Source organism: Ursus arctos, unplaced genomic scaffold, assembly GCF_023065955.2.
Source record: "Ursus arctos isolate Adak ecotype North America unplaced genomic scaffold, UrsArc2.0 scaffold_31, whole genome shotgun sequence".
In the NCBI taxonomy this organism is placed as follows: Eukaryota; Metazoa; Chordata; class Mammalia; order Carnivora; family Ursidae; genus Ursus; species Ursus arctos.
Window position 1 is genome coordinate 30,279,601 of NW_026622997.1, and position 18,415 is coordinate 30,298,015.

General features: G+C 49.2%; 1 protein-coding gene and 1 long non-coding RNA gene across 4 annotated transcripts in view; both read right to left on the reverse strand.

Annotated features, from left to right (window-relative positions):
• Positions 1 to 18,415, reverse strand: part of TCP11 (t-complex 11) — a 136,696-nt gene that overhangs the window by 35,086 nt on the left and 83,195 nt on the right. The window lies entirely within an intron of this gene.
• On the reverse strand, positions 1,676 to 16,515 carry LOC130542206 (uncharacterized). 3 transcript variants are annotated; one of them, XR_008956583.1, is made up of 4 exons: positions 13,629 to 16,515; positions 11,751 to 11,942; positions 6,484 to 7,969; positions 1,676 to 2,741 (listed from the first exon to the last, which is right to left on the reverse strand). It is a non-coding gene; the product is annotated as an uncharacterized LOC130542206 (long non-coding RNA). The 3 variants fall into 3 exon arrangements; XR_008956581.1 differs by lacking the exon at positions 1,676 to 2,741 and having other exon boundaries at positions 2,930 to 7,969; XR_008956582.1 differs by lacking the exon at positions 1,676 to 2,741 and having other exon boundaries at positions 5,580 to 6,830.

An 18,415-nucleotide genomic window follows, 5' to 3' on the forward strand; every position in this document is an offset into this window, starting at 1 on the left:
TTACTATTTCATTTCTTCGGTTTCATTTGTTTTTCTTTTTCCAGTTCCTTAAGGTAAAATCTGAGATTATTGACTTGAGACCTTTCAAGTACTGATTTAGTAAAGCCCCACAAATTTTGGTAGGTTGAGTTTTCATTTTCATTCCCTTCGATATATATTCTGGTTTTCCTTTTGTATTTTTATTCCACTATGGGTTACTTAGAAGGGTGTTGTCTCGTTTCAAAATATTTGGAGATTTTCCAGGAATCTTTTTGTTATTGACTTCTAACTTAATTCCATTGTGATGAGATGACATATTTTTTGTGACTTGAGCCTTTTAAAATTTATGGCGACTTGTTTTATGGCCCAGAATATGGCCTATTTTGGTAAATGTCCCATGTGCATTTCAAAAGAATGTACATTCTGCTGTTGTTCGATGGAGTGTTCTATAAATATCAATTAGCTCAAGTTGATTGATGGTGTTGTTTATCTCCTATACTCTTGATTATGTTCCACTGTCAATATCATTTATTAAGAGGGAGCATTAAATTAATCTTCTTGTAGTTGTGATTTGCATATTTGTCCTCACCATTCTGTCAGTTTTTGCTTCATGTATTTTGAAACTCTGTTATTAGGTGCATAAACTTTTAGAATTAAGTCATCTTGATGAATCCACTTTATATGAAATTATATACTTTTTTTTAAATGATATTCTTTATACCTGGCAACATTCTAAGCTCTGAAATCTACTTTTTCTGATGTTAATCAACTTCCTTCCTTCCTTCCTTCCTTCCTTCCTTCCTTCTTTCCTCTTTCCTCTTTCCTCTTTCTTTCTTTTTCTTTTGTTTCTCAACTATTTTTAATTGAATATTTCATGGACATCTTTCCAAGCCATAGACATCTTTTCTGAGATATGACTGACATATAACACTATGTTAGTTTCATGGTCTAACATGTTGAATCTGAAATGGTCACCACATGAAGTCTAGTGAACACCCATCACCACACATAGCTACACATTTTCTTCTTGTGTTGAGAACTTTTTTTTTTAAGATTTATTTACTTATTTTAGAGAGAGAGAGAGAGAGAGAGTTGAGAAAGAGAGAGAATCCCAAGAAGACTCCTTGCTGAGCACAGAGCCCAACGTGGGGTTGGATCCCACAACCCCAAGATCATGACCGGAGCCAAAATCAAGAGTTGGACGCTCAATGGACTGAGCGAGGTGCCCCTTGCGTTGAAAACTTTTAAGATCTACTCTTGTAGCAACTGTCAAGTTTACAATAGAGTCTTATTAACTGTAGTCACCATGCTATACATTACATTCCCAAGTCGATCTTTCTTTCTATTAGTGTTAGCTGGTACATCTTTTTCCACCATGCTTCTTTTTGACATATTTGTGTCTTCATATTTAAAGTGGGTTTCCTTTGCCCAAGGTCACGCAGCCTGTGTCACCCAGTGGTGAAGCCAGGATTATGAACCCAGGCAGACTGTCCCTCTAATCCCATGCTCTTGACCTCAATGATATATGATCTCCTAGAGGTTACCTTGAACCTATCTACTTTTCTTCATTTCCAGCACCCTGTCCCCATTGGAGACCATCTCTCTCCCAGATACCTCCGTCAGGGCAAAATGGAAAACTTTTTCTTTACCCTTTTAGATTTGGTAACTAGGGCCTGTGAATTAAATTGACAAAAGACAGATTTGCAAGCGAAAAGACAGATTTTTATTCGAGTACCAGGCAGTTAGGATCTGGGAGCTTATTACCAATTTAATAAGGGAAGCAGAGGCGGAGAAGGTGCTCACAAGGAAAATAAATGACTTTCAGTAAAGACAAATGGGCCCACAGGAGAATAGATGAGAAGTATTATTGATGGTTTTGTGACAGTGTCTGGGTTTATCAGGTGATAAAAGTCAGTCTTTCCCTGGTGGCTCCTGGGCTGGGGGTTTAGGACAATTGAGTTATTTTGCGGGGCCTTACTTTTAGATGATGGAGTTAAAGAAAAAGCCTATTTTCAGCTCAAAGTAATTTTCCTGCCACAGTGGCATATTCGGACTCCTTCACCTAACAGCCCCTGGCTCATCTCCCTGCTTCATCTCTTACTCTCCAGTCCCTTCTCCTTGCTTGCTACTACAGTGATCATTTCAAAATGTAGATAGGACTGTCTTGATCCCATGGCAGCCCCCATTCCTCTCCCCGCTTTGGATGTTCCCCATAGCTCCAAGGGTGAAAACCCAAGTCCCTGACAAGGTGTGCAAGGTCCTGCTGCTCTGCCCTGTCCCTGCCTGCCCCCTGGCCCCCTCTCTCACTGACTGTAACCCAGGCCTGCCTGAGGGCTCCTCCACCAGAGGCATTTGCATATGCTGATCCACAGGGCCACCTTTGCTGAGGCAACTCCTCCTTCTCCCCTCTGTCGCTAACCTCATTTACCCAGGAAGGCCCACTGTCCTTGGACAAGGTTATCTCCCTCATGCCCCCACTACCCCGCCTGCCCGACTGTAAGATTTCTGAGCCCCAAGGCCTTACCTTTCCAGCATCGGGTGAGGTGGCCATGGCGGGACTCTGGCAGGGCAAGGACTGGGGAGACACACGTGTCTGTGTCGCTAGTGACTCCAGCACGTCTGGCACACAGAGGACGCTCAGGACATCTGTTATGAGTGAATATGGAAATGAGGCATCTGAGGAAAGAAGGGGCAGCTGAGGGATGAGGTGAGACTTAGGGCAGGTCTTCCAAACTCTCACTGGGTGGAGATACCCTTAGCATCTGGAAAAGACAAAGGATCCCTGCTTAGAACCATCTTTTGAAATATTTAAATTAATACTGTATCGCATTACAAAAGGAGTACTACTATTGAAATGCAAATATCGAAATATAAAATACAGACACATTTGTGATTAAAAATAAATAAATAAATAAAGTGTGTTTCTTACAAGCATCATATAATTTGGCCTTGCTTTTTTATCCAACCTGACAATCTCTGCCTTTTAATTAAAGCATTTAGATTTTTTTCACCTCAGAGAAATACATAAATTTTTTTTTTTGTTTGATTTGGTTTGGTTTTAATTGTGGCAAAATACACATAACAGAATTTAACATCTTAACCATTTTAAGTATACAGTTCGGTGGTGGTAACAGTGTCACCCTGTCAGGCAAACAATCTCCAGCACTTTTTCGTCTTGCAAAACGAAAACTCTCTACCCATAAGCAGTAAGTCCTCATTTTCCCTCCCCTCACCCCCAGGCAAGCACCATTCTACTTTCTACCTCTATGAGTTTGGCTATTCTAGTAACCTCCTATAAGCGAAATTATACAGTACAGATGTTTGTTTTTAATGTGGTTATTGATGGTAAAATTTAAGTCTATCATCTTGCTGTTTCTTTTACATTTTTCCACTTCTTTTTTGTTCCTTTTTTTCTCTTTTTCTGACTTCTTTTTGACTGGGTATATTTTATGAATCCTTTTTATTTCCTTCGTTGGCCTCAGTAGCTATAATTCTGTTTTGTTATCTCTTTGGTTGCTTTAGCGTTCATGGTATATCTTAACACGGTCTCCCTTTGATATTACTCCCCTTCACAGATGGTGTAAGAACTTGACTACAGTATGCACCATTTCTCCCCTCCTGGCCTTTTGTTGTCATGCTTTTTTACTCATATATGTGTAATAAACCACATTTTTTTTTGTTTAAGCAGTCAGTTACCTTTGAAAGAGATATACACCACAGTTACAACATATGTAATATACACATATATTTTATGTATATTTGTATACATATGTATAGGTATATTTACATATATAAAAATATATGTATATGTGTGTGTGTATTTCCTCGTGTAGATACCTTTCCCAGTGCTCTTCATTCCTTAGGGGACACCCATGTTTCTGTGTGGTTTCATCCTCCTCCTGCCTGAAGGACTTCCTTTAAGTGAGTTTATAGTTTTCATCAAATTTAGAAAAAATTTGGCCATTATTTCTTCAAATAATTTTTCTGTCTTCCGGCCTTTCTTCCCCAGGGCCTCCAATTATGTATATATTGGGCTGTTCCAAGTTGCCCCATAGTGCACTGATGCTTGCTTCAATTTTTAAACTTTTCTCCCGCCTGTATAATTTTGAATAGTTTCTATTGTTATGTCTTCCTGTTCACTAAAATGTTCTTCTGCGAAGTCTGATCTGCTATGCCTCTTGGGCATCTCGCTTACAGTTTCTACCTCCAAAACTTTGATTTGTATCTTATTAAAAACATACATGTTTTTGAACATATGGAATACAGTTATAATAGCTGGTTTCACATCCTGGGCTGCTAATGACAACATCCGTGTCAGTTCAGGTCAATTTTTTTTAAAGATTTATTTGAGAGAGAAAGAGTGCTTGTGCACGAGTGGGGGGTGGAGCAGAGGGAGAAAATCTTCAAGCCAACACCCCACTGAGTGTGGAGCCTGGTGTGGGGCTTGATCTCATGACCCATGAGATCATAACCTGAGCCAGAACTAAGAGTGGGCTGCTTAACCGACTGAGCCAACAAGAGGCCCCAGTTCTGGCCAATTTTGATTAATTTTTCTCATTACGAGTTGTATTTTGCAGGCCCGATAATTTTTGTTTACATTCCAGACATTGTGAATTTTACCTTGTTGGGTGCTGGAAATCTTAATATTTCTATAAATATTCTTGCACTTTGTTATGGGAGCTAGTTAGATTGCTTGGAAACAGTTTGATCCTTTTACTTACTTTCAAGAGCTGTTAGGTAGGACCAGAGTAGTGTTCAGTGCAGGGCTAATCATTCCCTACTATTGACACTATACCCATTGAGTATTCTGCCCAATTCTCCACAAATGATACACTTTTCCAGTCCGGCTGGGGGAACAGACTCTGTTCCAGCTCCGTGTGAACACCTAGCATTATGCTCTTATCCTTTCAGATGGTTATTTCCCTAGCCTGGGGTAGTATCCTCCCACTCACAGGTCTATCATTCCAAACACCTGACGGAGACCCTCTCCAGCTTTCCAGATCTCTGTGCAGCTTTCTCCTCTTGCAAATTCTGGCCTGCAATTTCTGGCCATCTTGTTCTCCCCAGACAGAGAATTCTCAGCCCAGAGAATTTGCTGAGCTGTGCCTGGATTCTCTCCCCATGCTGCGGCCTGGAAACCCTCATAAGACAGTACACTTGGGCAATCATAGGGTTTACTTTGTTTTCCTATCTCTCAGGAACTCTCCTTTATTGCCTGATATGGTTTGAAAACGATTGTTTCATACATTTTGTCTGGTTGGTTGGTTGTTTCAGGGGGGAGAATAAATCCAATTCCTGTTGCTTGGTCTTGCTCTGGAAGCAAAATCGTTCATTCTTATCCTTTGTTGCAACTAGAACACTGCTGGGCACATGGTTGGTACATTCATTGACAGTTTCTTGAATTAATTCATTTTTGTAAGTTGTGATATCCAAGGAAAAGTTTGTTTAGAAATTCAGTTGTTGGTGATTGGGTAAAATTTTTTTTAATGTTCAATAACAAAGTCTGGTAATTCTTACTCAGATGAAGACCAAATTCATTTATGAAATTGCATGAAGGCAGATTAAAAATTTTTTGGAAACACACTATATATAGCAGTGTTTTTGCAATGCTTGCTTCATGTGGACCTGCTTTTATTTCTTTGTTTTAGATCATTTCCTAACTTATAGAAGATGACAAACATGAGATCAACACATTTATAGCAGAATCCGTGTTTATTGTCACTCCCAGGGTCTCCCTGAATGCCTGGCACACAGTAAATACTCAATACATATTCAAAGAATGATTGAACGAATAGAACACTTTTTGGTAGAATCCTTTTTACCTCAACCAACCAATATGATTTTATTTCTGTAACATCTCTATCAGATATACCTATCCTCCCCTTTTATAAATCGAAGCTCTATTTATAACAGATCTATGCCTCTTCTGATTTCTTCACGCTAAGCTCTGTTGCCCTTACTTTATAACATAGTTTTGTCAGATGAAGTTAACACAGATCAATATTTCTTTCTCTGTTAGAAAGGCCAACACTTTGATTGGAAATCTTAATTGCAGAGGTTTGGCTTGTAGTCTTGAAAGCGTCAGAGTTGCGTAATGCTTTGACTTCTAGCTTAATTCTTGTGGATTCTTGGGGCTCTAGCCCCTTGCCTGGAGCTCTCCCCCCATTTGTCATGCCTTTCTGGGGTCCAGCCAAATCTTGCACATCTTTCAAGCCCAGCTTAAGCCTTCCTTCCTCTGTGAAGCTTCTCCTGCCACAACAATCTCGCCCCCTGCCTGCTCCCCAGAACTGAATTCTTTTCCATCACTTGGTAACTCATCAACCATACTCCTTGTCATACCTTTTGTGTTTACGTGGGAACGTCCGTCTCAACCGCTCGTGACCACCTTCAGACCAGAGACCCACAGGTGCCTAGCACAGAAGTAATCCTAGCAACAACCAACACACACTGAGTACTTACTACGTGCCAGTGGTTGTTCTAGGAATGACTTCAGCTAATCCTCACCTCATGCTAAGGGAATGCTGCTATGGCCATCCTGCTTTCCAGACAAGACAGCTGAGGCCAGGGGAGTCAGATCCCTTCCCAAGGGTGGCCAGCAGAGCGAGGATTCAAATCCAGCATTCTGGTCTGGGGGCCCGAGCCCTCAACCCCACGCTGTGCCATGGCACCCGGGGAGGGCTGGGGGGCGGGTGTAGCAGTAACTCAATAATTCTCTGTGAAATGAAGGCAAACGTGCAGGTCTGGCCTTTGCAGGAGGGAAACGTCCCAAGAAGCTCCGCTCTGTTCCTCTCGCAGCTTTGCTGTTTCCCATCACCACTCCTGTACCGTGGCTGTTGTTTTAGGAGAAGATCCTGTGTGGTCCAGGAGGGAAAGGAGAGGCTAGAAGTGAGGTGCCTACACCCCTCTCCTGCCTTTCTCCCTTGCAGGCTGGGCAAAGAGCAAGTTGGGACAATTCTTCCCGCCACCCCGCAGCTCCCAGAGCCAGCCAGCAAACGTGCACAGGGAGAAGCCGAAAAGGGAGGTGGGGGGGGTGGCCATCCTCAGGCTCCCCGGTTTCTGGGGCCTGAGCCTCCCAAGGCTCAGTCAATCGGATGTGCCTTTAGCTTGCCGGAATTCGGCCGGATTTACAGAGATAAGATCACTCTGACCCTTAATTCCCCGATGTAATTTACGGGCTTGCCTCCTGTGTGCTGCAACACGTCTGGCTCCACGAAATCTCGTAATTATTTATGTAAACACAGCACCCCGCCTTGGTGGATTATAATTGGACTTGAACAGCAAGAAGTAGGGACTTACACCCTTGGGACCGTGCTGAAACCCTTCTTTTGAAAACTCTCACCTGAGTCTTTGAAATCCTCCCTGTGGCTCACGGATAGCTTTAACCAGACCAAAAACAAATTTTTTTTTCTTTCCCTTCCTCCTTCAGCAGGCCTGGGCAAATGTATCCCCAAACAGCACCAGGTTTTGTAGGGTCCTCTCGGCAAATGGGGTAAAGATACGCCAACCTTCTTGGCTGGACCCAGACTGAGAGGACAGAAGCCCTGGGGTGGAGGCCTCCACAGATCTCCTCATTGTCTGTTGGAACATGAATTTTATACCCCCACTAAGAATAAACAGGATTAGGAATTTAATGCTGTTTGGAAAAGAGGAGAGGTGGCTGGTTGAAAGAGAAAGGTCTTTGCTTTTTATTCATGCTGCGAGTTCCCCAGGAACCTTCGCTGTACATACACACACGAGAGCCAGGAGGATTAGGGAAAGAAAATGAGCTGATTGAACCAGATGGTTCGGGAAGCACTCCCAGGAGGCCACGGGGTGGATGAATCTGCATCTTTAAATAACATTAATTTCTGAAAGGCCCAAATTGTTTCCTAAATTACTGCACTGAACTCTCAGCTTTCATCTATTTTTACGGGACCTCTCCTGGTGGAAGGTGGGAGCCAGCTTTGGGGAAATTCCTCATCCTCGGGGCTGCTGGTAAGCAATCAGTTTCCTAAAGGAAAAAAGAAAATCTTGAAGAAATCAAGGTGCGTTGGAGAACGGATTTCGGCAGAGGCAGAGACAACCCCCCCCCCCATCGAGTTCCACTGCCAGCTGGGCCACTCATTTCCTCAGGAGCCAGGGGCAAACCAATTAACCTCAGTATCCCCATCTGTAAAATGGGGTTAATAATGCTTACCTGCTGCAGGAGCGCTGTGAGGTTTTAATTGGGTAATGGCCGTGGAGCCCTTTGATGTAGTAAATTTTATTAACTTCCAAGGGATTCCCCGAGGCCAGAAAAAGTAGTTAAAACCCAAGAAAGAAGAAAGGCATTGAAACGCAAAGCTCGCTAAGCTTTCACCTCCAGCTCTAATTTCAGAAGTGCGGATGGGGAGTCCGGCTGCTCCAGGGGGCGTGGAAAGCGATGGCCAGGACTGGGGCTGTTTGGATGGCATCTGGGAAGGGAGAGCCTGCAAACTGTCTCAGAAGGAGCTCAGCTTTCAGATGGTGGAGGCTGAAGGTAAACAGCCTTGCCTGATCACACCGAGATCATTCTTTGTCCCCCTAAGGTGCTTTTCCGAGAGCAAGCCGCCAGTAAGGGAATTATTTTGGTGTTAATCCAAGGTCCTTGGAACTGAATTTAGAAACCCCCAGCTTCTGGCTTCCTGCTTCCCAACAATTAACTAGAGAACTCAAGGTCTGGCCTCTAGCCAGGGTTCCTGAGCAGAGAAGGGGTGGGGATCTGCATCGGCCAGGGGTCAGAGAACTGGGGCTTTTGCGAGTTCCATCACTCACCGCGAGCTGCACCGGCTTAGGTGGCTGGGCCAGCTCTGTGCCTCAGCCTCCCACTTTGTAAAAATGATTTTAATCAGACATCTTTGCCTTCGGGGCCCAAGTAATTAAGATTTGGCATGTGCAGTGCGCTAACATTATAAAGCACGCTCGAAGTGTTAGCTGTTCTAATTCAGGACAAACCCCTGCTTTCCTTCAGTAACTTGTAAAAATCTCAGTTATTGGATCATCGTGGTCCAAGTCAACTCATTGAACACAAAGAACGCCTGCTTCCTTTCTAACTTCTGATCGCCCCCAACGCACACTCAGTGTCCACTCATCAGTCAACACAATTGGGCATCGGTTACAAGGACACAGCCCAGTAGGGTGACCAACTCGTCCCGGTCTGCCTGGGGCTGTCCCAGGTTTAGCACTAAAAATCTGTGTACCAGGAAAGCCCTGTTCAACCCTGGCAAAACTGGGATGGCCGGTCTGCCTACTGGGTCCTCGGGCTGGTGAGAGACTGTCATTACCAGTTCCTGACAAGCAGCTATGGACCCAACATGAACATATCAGGGAAAGAGAGGCACCCTAGCCTGGTGGAGGAGCACTGAACAGGGAGTCCTACCACCCAGCTCTCGCTCCTGGCTCTACCATAATCTATTGACCTCAGATCAGACCTGTGGCCTCAGTTTCCCCAGCTGTAAAAGGAGGGGGTGTGATGTGACTCCTTCTCACCTTTTACTCCAGGGAAAAAGGCCACAAGAACTTGCCCAACCCCCAGGGGGATGCTGTGCGGTTTTCAACAAAAGAGGTCAGTGGGAACACGCTGGGGACCCCAGTCTCTGCTTGTGGGGTTCAGCCCCTAGCGCGCACTGAGTCCTGTAGCAGCCTCTCCGTGAGCAGCGAACACACGGCTGGCGATGTGGCCGTTCCAAACAGCCGAGTGGTGTACAAAGCCATCTACGGAGTTCTTTAGACCACTGTCCTTCCTAAAAGGAGCATAAGTATATCCCTGAGATTCAAAACTTTTCTTTTCCAAGGCTGTGTTAGATTCAAGTTTGGCAAAATGGAGCGCTGAGCCCCCAAATTAAAACGATTTGGAAGACCGGCACTGTGTCCCTCATCACAATTTACTAAGCTACACCGGTTGTTTTTTGTTTGTTTTTTGGTTTTGGTGTGGTTTTCTATAATTGTGTTTTATTGTATAATATAAAGGTAGAGGAAAATATCTGCAGCTAAAAGAATTAAAACCACATTAATTATACATATGTTTTGTCTTTGCTGCCCAGATCCTCCGGCCCAACCCCTGCTTGCGTTTCTCCTTTGTTTGAGCCAGGTAGACAGACGGGGGAGATCTTCACAATTGGACCGTTTTGGCGGGGCTGCTTACTTTGGTGAGGGCCGGTCCTTTTAGAGTTGCCCTTGATAGGAGCTTAAGCTAACTAAAGCAGTCTTCTCATGACAGATCAGAACCTGGCCATTATAGCATTAAAAAAAGAAAAGAAAAATCACATTGAGAAGCAATGGGAAACAATGATTGAATCAAAGCCGCCCTCAGCAGCCTCCCCCTACTCCCGCCCCATCTGAAAACAGCCCTGTTTCCAGGGCTCAGCCTGCCAGCTCCAGACGGCCAGACCTCGCACTCTATAAATCGTCTCTGCCCTTGCCCCAGAGCTGCTGACTATATGTATTTTTGGGCCCGGCATTAATTCCCTCATCCTTGGCTGGTGACATTAAGATTTGTAACTGATAGAATGTGTTTTTAATGTATTTCCTGCAGGTTACTATTAAAGAAATCTAATTCTTCTGAACTTGCAAAAGGTTCTGCTTCCATTTATATAAAAGGGGCGGGGGGGTGGGTCTTACGGGAAGAATTTCCCTGCAGCCTCCAGATGGACCGGGCAGCCAGAGGGGCCTGGGGCTCAGAATCTCTGCCGAGCTCTGCCACTCTCTTCCTCCTCCCGCCTGTGCCTTACTTTTCCTAGGTATGAAATGAGGATAAATATTTGTCTACGAGATGAGGGTGTTGTAAGGATTAATTGGCTGGTGCTTCAGGAAGTGTTTGAAGATGAAAGAGGCTCTCTGCAGATGCTAAGTAAACTCATAACGTGTCTGGTTTTAATGAGCCAGGTGAAGCCAGTGGGGATGGCTGGAGATTAACTGTGCCTAGCCCAGAGCCTGCCTGCACGGGCAGCGTGAAAACTGGGTGGCGCTCCCCGCTGGCTCCCTGGTTCCTGGCACATTGGTCTCTATAAATATACGCGAAGGAACTGGATTGGGATTTAACCCAGACTCTCACGTCAGAGAGCAGGCCGTCAGACTCCCCGAGCATGCTTCCTGCCCATCATTCTAGCTCATGGCCTGGGCAAGTCACTTGGCCTTTCTGAATCTCAGTTCCTTGTTTGTCGATGGGGATAGTCAGAGTCCCCATCTCCTAGGGCTCAATGAGGATTTATTATAACCATGGCCAAGAGCAACTGGGCTCTTGCTCAATGTCAGACAGGCTCTAGGCCCCTTACGCCCATGAACTCACTGAGCTCCCACACCGGTCCCAGAAAGAACTGTTGTTATCGGCCCCCTTTTGCCAGCGACAGAATTGAGGCACAGAAGGGTTTCTTGGTGGCTTACTCAAGGCTCAAGTTCTTTTCTTTGTATCCCTCCACCTCTGTCCTCGAGGCCCGAGTTCTGGAGCACAAGCCAGACCATTGCTCATGAAGGGCAATGCCGTGTGTACACTTGGAGCGATGCACGCATCCCCAGCGCACAACAAACGGGTTGCCTGGGGGCTTCTCAGGCTTGGCCTGATCTTCCCAGCCAGCAAAGAGATGCCCCGGGTCAGGGGTGGGCAGCGCATGATCCAGGACAGGCCCTGGGAAGGTACGAGCCAGGAGGGAAGGGACCAAGGTAGGCAACTGACAGGGGCTCCGAGCTACGGGAGGAAGCCAGGTGTGTGTGCACCCAGCCAACGTGCAGGCTGCGGTCAAGCGTAAGTCTGGGCCGGCTCACAGTGATCCCATTACCTGTGATACTTAGTCAAAGGTGCCCATGCCAGGGGCGCCTCCGTGGCTCAGTCGGTTGAGCGTCTGCCTTCAGCTCAGGTCCTGATCCCGGGCACCCGGGATGGAGCCCTGCATCCACATCAGCTGCCTGCTCAGAGGGGAGCCTGCTTCTGCTTTTCCCGCTCCCCTTGCTTGTGCTTGCTCTCTCTCACTCTGTCAAATAAATAAATAAAATCTTTAAAAAAATGTATTCATGCCAGATCCTGGTACGTCAAAAGGCCATCAGAGCTATGAGGTTTAAGTGCTGACAGGTGCATAGGAATTTCTGGAATTGTGCCACGGCTGAAGAGGGCGGGATCTTGGAAGGTGTGGGCTGTATGGCTGCTATTTCGGGCAATCAACAAACCCAGGGATCAGAATGAAGCAAAATAAGAGTCTGGCCCAAGCGGTCCTTTGACTCCACGTCAGGAGCCAGAGGGGAAACCAACGCCCTTGGAAGCATGATTTCCCACCCCCAGCATGTGACATCACAGCCCAGGCCCTGACATAGCAAAGGAACCGGCTATGACATAGGTTGGGGAAGCCGCTGGCTAGAACAGAAATATCTTCGGCAGCTGCTGCTGGTGATGGAAAGGTAGAAATGGAATTTTTTTTAAATATGATGTTATTTTGAAAAGTCAAACGTGAAAGTCCCTATTTAAGAAAGAGTTGACTCTCCATTGAAATTGGTTGGTGTTTCCACACCCACATTGACTAAGGCCTTGGAAAACAAACTTCCTGGTACACCCTGATTCAAATCACTTGGGAGCGAATGTTTCACGGTACAATCCCTGAGCTGTGAGCGAGGGGCCTAGCCAAGAAATACCCTGCATCTGTGTTTATGAAAAGGCAAACAGATCCCAGAGGGAGGCCCAAGTCCTAGCTGGCTTTGAGCACAAGCCCTCCAGGGAAGAACACGTGGATGTGAAGCAGGTCTGAGTACAGCTTCTCTGGGACCCCAGTAGGCCCCCCTTCTCTGTGTTTCTGAGAAGGGTAATGTGGAGCCTCCTGCATGAGCACCCACTAAATGCTGGGCCATTCACTGCCTCTTCAGCACAAAGCCGTATGACATATGTGTCTATTAATGCTGCAGTGTCCCATTTCTCAATGCAGAAATAGGGTGAGCAGAGTGACCTATGTCCCAGTTTGCCCCAAATAGTCCCAGTGCATGCTGCTGTCCCAGCATAATTAATGCTTGCTTTCCCCTCCGTTCTCAAAAGTGCCCCTGTTTGGATGATAAATTATACATGGACATCCTAGGTTAGGCGAATTGCCCAAATTTGCCCAGCCGGTGAGTGGCAGAGTTGGGATTCGAACCTGGGTTTTGTTTCATTCAAAAAGCAGACCCTGGGGGAGGTCCTCCTCATTCACAATAACGAAGACCCTCAGGGGTGTGAACTGCAAAGCTCTGGACAAGCCCTTTGGAAGCTGCACGCCTGTTCCCCCGCCCCCTGACCTAGAGCCTCCTGGAACCTGTCTCATGTGTCTCTGTGTAGGATGACGCACACCAGGGGCGTCAGGCTCAGCAGACAAAACACACACCCTCACCAACGACCTGCTCTGGTGTGTTTGTTTTGTCTGCTGAGCATGTTTCTTCCGGCCCCTCCACGATAAAAACGCAAGACCTGGCTTCCCCATTTGGACCGCCAGCCCAGCTTCTGGGCCTCAGCCTCCAAGTCAGGACCAGGTCAGCCCACCCCGCTAAGAGGCCCTCCTTCCCTCGGAAGGCTGCCCTAGGGCCCACCCTAATCTTCTTTCCATTGCTTCGGAGACACTACAGGCTTGCCTGTCATCCCAAGTCCCTGTGGGACAGCTATGTTTCAGGACCACAGAAATGATCCAGTCCAAGCTCATTTTTACCAGTGGAGAGAGGGAGGTCCCGAGAAGTCGAGTGCCTGGGCCAAGGGCAGAGAGCTGAAAGCTGAAGCCGGAAGACCAGGTCTCCTGACCCCGAGGCTGGTGTTCTTTCAAGCTTGGTTGGTCCTCAGGGTGGCCTCTGGCTGTCCAGCCTGAGACACCTGTAGTCACACCCGGAGAAGTTCGTGTGGTGAGGCTCGTTGGATGCCTGAGACCAGGACACGTCTGCCCGACCTGGTCCCTCAGACCTTGAATCTGCCAGCATCTCAGGGTTGGCAGCAGGGTCCTTCACTCAGCCTCCCACTGAATCCACATGCCTGCCCCCCGGCCGGGCGGTTATACGTAAGCACACCCAGGGTGAAAGAAATCACCGCTCCTGAGGGGGCCTGCGGCGTCTGGACAACTGGCTGTTAGGAATGTCTTCCTTGAACTGAGTGGATGATGCTTTCCTTTCACTCTTTAGCCTTGGTTCCCCTCAAAGAGCCAGTGCAGGGCAAACGTGATCCCGCTTCTCCTCCACACCCTGAAAACCATGGTTCTTTCCGTTATTCTTCACGCGATGTCGTTTCGGTGGCAGGATGGGTGCAGAGACCCAGAGCTGAAGCCCACCTCTGCCTTTCTCTGCTGTGTGGCCTCAGACAAGACACTGAACCTCTCTGAACTTCAGCTGGTTCATGGGGAATATGGGGAGTGCACGAGAGTGTTTTCTTCGATGGAGATTATCAGGATATGATGTTACCCACATGACAACCAGCGAGGTCCAGTGTCCGGCACAGTAAGCGTTTATAAACCGTGACGTTAATACTCTCAATTTTCTTCAACTCTAGGCTGTATTTCACTAAATGCAGCATCAACGCTTTCGTTTCTCGGGAAGCCACATCACACACACAACTTTTATCATTGGCTACAACGCCTGTCCCTTTTCCCCACACGGAGCCGCTAATACGGTCCACCCACGAGCTGCGACGCTCACAGCTTTGCTTGGTTCTCTCCCTCCCAGGGGAGGCTGGCGGCGGCTCAGCTTGGACTTCATCCTCTCAGGACCATCCTTCAGGATCTGAGATGTGCAGAGCGGGGGAGACGAGAACCACGTGAGACCCACAAAGGCTCAAGCCTGGGAGGCTGCAGCCGGCCTCCGTCGGCTTTTTCCCCCTGCGGGTCCCTAAAAGCCCGCCGGGCTGCCCAGAGAGGTGACCCCTTTAAGCCTGACCGGCCGTGCGGACGTTCCGCCCACAATTGTCTGCCGAGGAGCCCTTGTGGCCCTTTTGAAGTTCAGCGGAGTGAAGTGTAATCTTAGTGAGCCGGAACCGCTCTGATAAAGCGGCCTCCTCGGCCGGGGGGCCTCCGCTCGGCAAACCATTAACACGGGAGGCTGAGCTGGGGCTGAGCCCTCCTGCCTGGGTCCTCCAGCCCTTCCGCTGGCCTTTGATCACCGGACAGTAGGACCTTATGCCTCAAAGGGGTAGCTCCCTCTGACCCCCTTGTTTTATAGGTGAGGAAACGGAGACCCAGAGAGGGGCAGCGAGTTCCTGGAGGTCACACAGCAGGTGAGGGGCAGACCCCGTGCTGGGAGGCCTTGTCCACACTGGCCAGGCGCTCCTCAGGCAGTACCAAATGGGTGTGGTCAGTGAGAAAAAAGAGAGAGGACACCGAGGACACCGTGACTATGGAAGCATCGGTGTCTTTCCCTGGAAGGCGCTGGCAGCCCTGGCGCCTGCACACAGGCCAGGCTAGAGGAGGGAGGAAGAGCAGCATGGGTCTGGGTAATACCCGCAGGCTTCTCGAAGCACGGCTGCGCTGCCGGTCTCACGGTGCCAGCAGGAGCTCGGCCCGGCTGGGGTGTCACCGGCCTGCCCAAGGCCTCACAGAGCCGGCGGGCGCTTCGGTGGCAGCGTGTGGCCCCGGAAAAGGGCCTTGAGGTGACTTGGATAATGAATAGGGCAAGGCCAGACCCAATCTCATGGCAGCTGTGAGGATTAAATATGTGCTTCGAATAGTGCCTGACAGGTACTCCAGGGCTGGCCGCTGTCATCACCGACGCTGTCACCGTTTCCAGGACATCTGTCATTCTCCCCCACCCTTAGGGCCGTTTCAGCCAGCCAGGCCCCGTCCCCACCTCCCCTCGTCTGGTGAGAAAGGAAGGCTCTTCAGGCAAAGGGTGGACTCGTAGCTGGGCTCCTTGCCCAGACTTCCAAACCCACCGGTCAGTGGGCGATAGGAACACCCCATGGGAACTCTGGACTGACAGGGGAACCCCCACAGCAGGTGAGAGGTCCGGCTGCAGTGTGCGGAGGGGTCAGCCTGTCCTCTGGCTCTCTGCGTGCCCCTCTGAGCTTCCAGAGCACCTGCGGGAGAGAATAGTCCTGTTCTAGATGTAACCCTCTTCCTGGTCTCTGGCAAGGCTTCTCATCACTGGGGGGCTGGGAAAGGGCTCCCCCAGCCCTGAATGTCTACAGATCCCCCAGGACAAGATATAAGGGTAATTCCCACCATCTGAGGGAGTTGGGGCAGGGGGGCAAGGGGATCTGGTCTTTCTCTTCAGCCTCGGAATCCTGGCGTGCGGCTTCCTCGCAGCGGACTCCTGTTCCCAGCGAGGCCTTGCTCAGGCTGCCGTGAGGAGCTGGCGTTCCTGGGGACTGATGGGATGGAGAGAGCCAGAGCCCGCAGGCGGCCTCGCGGGAAGCGTTCTCCAGGTGACCCCCACACACGGAGTGGCCACAGTTCACCGTTCTGTACGTTCTAGATCTAACTTCTTTTCAGCTTCCTCGGAGAGTTTTAACTCTTTGAGGACCAAACCCAGGACACTTCCTCCCTGTGAAACTCCTCACGGCGACTAGCAACTGATCTTCACTGGGGTCACACAAACGGATGGACGAATTGCGGGCTGATTCTCCCACCTGGCAGCATCCCAGCATCCCTCTCTCCCCCCCCCCTCCCAGCCCATCCTCGAGTAAGTACCGTGTTTTAATATCACATTGATCAGCGAAGAGACAGAGAAAAGAAGACAGAGTCCCGCCCGGGAGGTGCCCTCCCAGAGTGGTACAGAGGTGGGGAGGGCACCGAGGAGAGGGCCCCGCTCCGACTGACAAGGGTAGAGTCAAGGAAGGCTTCCCAGAGGAGGAGACGTCTGAGCAGAGTCCTCAGAGGGGCTCTGAGCCAGCAAGTGTAGAGGGTAGGGATACGGAAGGGGTTAAAGGCACCCACCCCAACGGGGCTGCCTGAGCGAAGGTGCAGAGGCAGAAAGGGGCAGGGACCCTGGGGACCACGGAGAGAAGAGCAGGGCTGGATGCGGGGCATGAGGGGAGCAGAAACAGTGTTGGGGTGGAGACAGGAGCAGGGCTCCACGTGACAGGTTGTCCTGAGGGCAGTGACATCCGCAGTGGAGCCTCATGTCTGCCCGGTCCCTCCATCAAAGGAGCAGCATGGTACAGGAGGGTCTTTCGAGCCTAGGACCCAATCCCGGCTCGATCCTTGGCTGGCTGTGAGGTGCGCACAAGTCCCTGGGCCTCCCTGAGCTCTGGCCTCCTCTTCTGGAAACACGGAGATCAGAGTCTCTCGCCAGTAGAGGTCCTCAAATAATTAAATACATAAAAGCAGCGTTCACGAGAACCCCTAGCACAGTGCCGAGAAATGAAAGGGGCTCGCTCCTCAGAAGCGGGTGGAGTCATTCACTCCTTTACTTACACATTCGCTTCTTCTCGCCTCTTGTTTCATACTCTGCTATCAGGAAAGGAGGTGGTGGGGGCGCCTGGGTGGCTCAGTCACTGAGCATCTGCCTTTGGCTCAGGGCGTGATCCCGGCGTTCTGGGATCGAGCCCTGCATCAGGCTCCTCCGCTGGGAGCCTGCTTCTTCCTCTCCCACTCCCCCTGCTTGTGTTCCCTCTCTCGCTGGCTGTCTCTATCTCTGTCGAATAAATAAATAAAATCTTTAAAAAAAAAAAAAGGAAAGGAGGTGGTAAACTCGTTGTGGGAGTTAGGATATCGTTTGGCTGCTGTGACAGAAGCTGAGACAGCAGTGGGTCCAGTACGTAGGTGACAATCTGTCTCTCACGGAGCAGCTGAAGCATGAGCGACGGGGTGCACATGACAGGCCCACATGGTTGGCGCCCAGGCTCCTCGGTAGTTACTCTGCCCCCCCCCCCCCAGCTCCCAGCTCCTGACACTCTGCTCACGGTCCTGGCAGTGGGAAGGGGAGACGGGAAGCAGAGGGCCCACTCCTCCCTTAAAGGGAAACTGCTCACCTTGACACTTCTGAGTACGCAGCTCACGTGCCACGGGCTGGCCTTCCTTCTGTGGCCTCACCTAGCTGCAAGGGAGGCTGGGAGATACGGTCTCTCACTCAGCTCTTGTCAACCTGACCAGATTGTGCCCTCACCCCCAGGTGACACCTGGCAAGGTCTGGAGACGTTTTTGGTCACATCTGGTGGGTCATGGTGGGGACAGGCCAGGGACTGCTGCCAAATGTCTTACCAAGCACAGGACAGCCCCCAGGCGGAAAGAATTCTGCAGCCTAATCCAGGTAATAGCGCCGAGGTCAAGAAACCCTGCTCTGGTTGGGCAGCCAGAGCTCGGGGGTCCTATTACAAAATGAAGGGGGAGAGCAGTGACACAGGGGACAAGCAGCAATGTCGCTACGGTTACAGACACGGACGGTCACATGTTCGAGGAGGATTACCTGATACCTTTTCCCAGGGGCTCTCTCTCCAGCAGGGATCAAAGCTTTAAGTCAATGGGCTTCGAGGACTATCAAGAATGAGCCCACAAGACAGGGAGGATTTGTGGCTGGGCAG